Source organism: Heliconius melpomene, chromosome 9, assembly GCF_056956725.1.
Source record: "Heliconius melpomene rosina isolate 202511_hmr_F chromosome 9, ASM5695672v1, whole genome shotgun sequence".
NCBI lineage: Eukaryota > Metazoa > Arthropoda > Insecta > Lepidoptera > Nymphalidae > Heliconius > Heliconius melpomene.
The window spans coordinates 1,729,570-1,733,798 of NC_140397.1; the positions used below are offsets into that span (position 1 = coordinate 1,729,570).

At 33.3% G+C, this 4,229-nt stretch overlaps 1 non-coding gene across 1 annotated transcript; it reads left to right on the forward strand.

The window, feature by feature from the left end:
• Positions 1 to 923: 923 nt before the first annotated feature.
• Positions 924 to 994, forward strand: TRNAV-GAC (transfer RNA valine (anticodon GAC)). Its single transcript has one exon. It is a non-coding gene; the product is annotated as a tRNA-Val (tRNA).
• The last annotated feature ends 3,235 nt before the right edge of the window (positions 995 to 4,229 follow it).

Here is a 4,229-nt window from a genome sequence, read left to right on the forward strand (position 1 = left end):
TTTGTTTTAATTCATCCCCTAGGGGCGCAAATAAGGGATTGAAAGTTTGTATGAAAAAATCTTGAAATCGCCACCGATTTTCATAAAATTTGAAATTGATACTCTTAAAAATATTTCATTGAACTGCGAAAGCGAAGCTGCGCGCGTCCGCTAGTATCTTATAAAACAAAGTCGCTTTTTGTGTCTGTCTGAACTTTCTAACTCTTCTTCTTCTAAACCACCCAACGGATATTGATGCGGTTTTCACCATTAGATCGAGTATTTCTCAGGGAAGGTTTATATATAGTTTATTATTTGTACATTCTTATGTAAATTGACATAAATACGATAAATGTGTATAAAGTCCTACCCGCTGAGACACTTTGGCGCATGCGCTGCTTTAATGGTAAATACTACATGAAAAAAATGTACTGGAGTATTGTTCCTCTTAATAAGCTCTACAAAAAAGTCCGCGATGGCATATTCGTATCTTTTAAGAATAACGTGTAGTGATCATATTTCTGTCTAAAAATAGTAATTTCAATATATTTTTTATTGTGAGGGATATTTCTCCATAATGGTATTAATCCTTATCCTTTAAAATACTTTATTAAATTTTTTCGTTAAACGAAGATAAAATTTGCTTTTTAAACTATTTCGAAATTGCGAATAGTTTTAGAGAAAAACGCATTTAATTATTGACACATCACGCTGTTCACACATCAACTGTATCGAGTCAAGTTTCACTTATCCCGTACTCTCAGCATATAAATAAGTATATTAGTTACGTTGGCCATTTAATGTAGATCAAAACTGTCTTTTCTGTTTTTCATATTAATAAGTACTTTAGAAGTTGTTACAATATCAAAAAATCCTTGCTGCGAAACGCGCCTCGCGACGTTATGCTTATACAAGCGAGTCCGCCGCGCCCGCCTGCCTTACACGCATCGGTGGTTCAGTGGTAGAATGCTCGCCTGACACGCGGGCAGCCCGGGTTCAATTCCCGGCCGATGCATTCTATTTAATTTTCGTCACAGGCAGCCACGTAGTGCTTGCTTTTCATCAAGGACAGAATACCCTCTTCAGCATTAACCACAAGCTCGAAAAAAAAAACCCGCCTGCCTTTATAGCAACGAAGATTTAGATGCGTTTGCACGTATTGGATAATTCGAGTTGAATGTATTATTTAATGTCATTTAACTATCTAAAAATAGTAATTTAAATATATTTTAATAAATACTTGAAAAGATTAGTAGCACAGATTTAAAATTACGGTACCTACTAAAAAATCCTTGCTGTGTAAAACAATTGGAAAATCCTTATTATATCCTATTAAACTACGAAAATGCGGGTTGCATTAGGGTTAAATTAATTTTCACATTATCTTAAGTGCTTTGCAAACATACATTATATGAATAATCCAGTAGTAAAAGCGGGCGAAGCCGCAATAGGATCGCTAGTATATAGATTTAGATTATTTTAGCTTCACGCTGTATAGCAGGGTAGGCAGGGGAACCTGGGAACCTAATGATAAGACACTCCATTCCCATTCAGACACCTCAGTTGTACATGGAAAATATACGAGATAAACTATTATTCCGAGCATTTATTAATGTAATGGAACCCAGTACCATGATTTTTAATTTTTCTATGTATTTATTTCCCTGTCTGTGCGTTTTTCACGCTAATCTCAGAAGCGGCTTAACCGATTTAGATACAGTTTTTACTATTTTATTTTAGTAAATTTCCCTCAGCTACTCACTTCGGCCCTTGCACCACGACTAGCCCTGACTGATAAAGTAATTTTTCAAATTAAAAACATGCCATATTTTAGATAATGAGAGTTGATAGGTTTATCTAAAAAATAATCTTATGTTTAATTTGCGGTTAAGTTTTAACAAGCTTTAACTATTGCTTAATTAATATTCCTAGTAAAATATACTAGACTTTAGTTATTCAATATTAGTTAATTGATTCGAATAATTAATGAAAATTATCGGATCCACGCTTTAGCCCGTACAATACGCAGAGAGAAAGTACTCCCAGAGATTCTAGTGTAAAGAACAACAATTTGGTTTTGGAGATCGAACCATGACTAATTATTTCTAGGGAACTTAGTGCCAAGACATTCCATTCTTTGTTTTCGAAAAATTTTGAGTGTTGAGTAGAACTTAACGGCATTTTGTTACTAGAGCGATGAAATGAGCGAATGGAAATCGAACTCACGATCGTCGCGCCTACAGTCAGCACTACGACTAGACTTTATAATGAAGAAGCTTCATAAAAAAATTTAACTTCCATTATTCACACTAACTCTATTAAATACCATTAACCACCATAAGAATGACATCAACTGTAAAATGCATCTGTCAATAGCACTCGATAAATACATTCTAAATTTAAAAGTTCAACCTAATGGTGTGTCACAACATATAATCTTGTAAAATGGCGTCCGTTTTTGACGTTTATTGAATTTTAGTCAATTGATTGATTGTGTGATGATAACGTTGTATTTATTCTCAGGGTTGATATTAAACGTTTATGTAGGTACTATAATAATTTGAGAATTATTTTTTTTTTAATATATCAGTTAGATTTATAAGATATTTAAAGTAATTGTGGGCGTTGTAACCATGAGCATAAGAAGGGGGGAGCCAAGTAGGTCATGCCTACCCTAGAACTTTTACTAACAAAAAAAAATTACGGACAATAAAAATATTTTTTTCTAAAACCATTGATTTACTTATTTTAAAATCGAAATAATGAGTGTTTCGCTACATGATAAAATAACTCACATATACAATAATCTTTCAAATATCTACTAGAGGCCAGGCCTCCCTGGAAAATATATCCAGAAGATCCATAGTCGTAACGCAAAGATAATATTAAAACAAGTTACGGCGTTGAGTTACATCACTTTCATTTCCCTAAATTTCCTAAATTAATAGGCCTCGAAATATAATTCGACTGTATGTGTTTAGCTATACGAAATTCAATTAAACAAAGAACAATATTAGATATATTTTACAACCAACCATAGAAAAACCACATTATTAGCGTAAAAAAGTGACATAAAGCTTAAGAGATAACTCACTCAAAAATTCGTAACAACCGAAGTCGTAAACGTAGGGCCAATAATACAAAATACAATAAGTGGCAATATTGGATGCGGGAAAATCTTCTCTACTAATATTTAGGATACACTTATAGAAATTTTCTTTCTAAACGAAAATTTGAAAAATACATATTTAGTTATGAGGTGATCGTGGCGCAGCGGAACAGCTACTGGTAAAAGCGACGATTGTGAGTTTGATTCTCAATCAGGGGATTTAATTATTATCATATCGTCGCTTTGGTAATAAGACAAAGCGCGCTGTTGAGCTCCTCCGCTACCTAAAATAATATGTCTGGAAAACTGGGGGTGCAGTAGTGTCTCAACACTTAGTTCTCTGCCTATTCCACTTAATGGTTAATACAGCGTGAAGCTAATAATATATTATTTATTATCTGTTTAACGTAACGAACACTTATATAATTAATTTGGTAAATAATTTTAAGTTAAATAATTACTTGATAAAAAACCTAAACAAATACAAGTTGTAAGAAGCATATAAGAATTAAATGCAACGACGACGTATCGATTAGTTCTCAGAGCGCTTGGACGGTTTCCAAGAGAAGCAAATTCAAATTCTGATACGTTAAAATTTTTACAGCTTTTCTGTCCTAAGTATAGAAAATCATTTAAAAAATTTTAAAAATAAAGACAAAAGTTCTATTGTACCACCAGCATTACACATTTCACAGTAACTAGGCGTCATAAGGACGCGTTCTCACCACGACGAGTCTCCACCATAAACATTTACGACCTTCGGGATTAAACGTAGCGATAGTAATATTAAAAAAATACCTAAATGTTATTGTATGTTAGGGCACAGTATTTATAAAATATATGGCCAGGAATTCAAATTTAAAGCAATGGGGTACCTAAAAAAACTTCCAAAGTATAGTTTGTTCTCAATGAATTAATTTAATCTCAAAATTTGGTAAGAAAACCAAAGGTTTTCACTTAACACGATATAATTAAAATTCGGTTAGAAAACAGGGTGACTTGACACAAAATTTTCTCTGCACGCGTAAAGCACAGCGTACAGCTAAAAAAAAATATTTTTAGCTTAATGCTATATTCGACCACAAGCCGTTGCCGATCCATGTTCCCGGAACAACGCCATAACCTAATGTTTAAACACTCC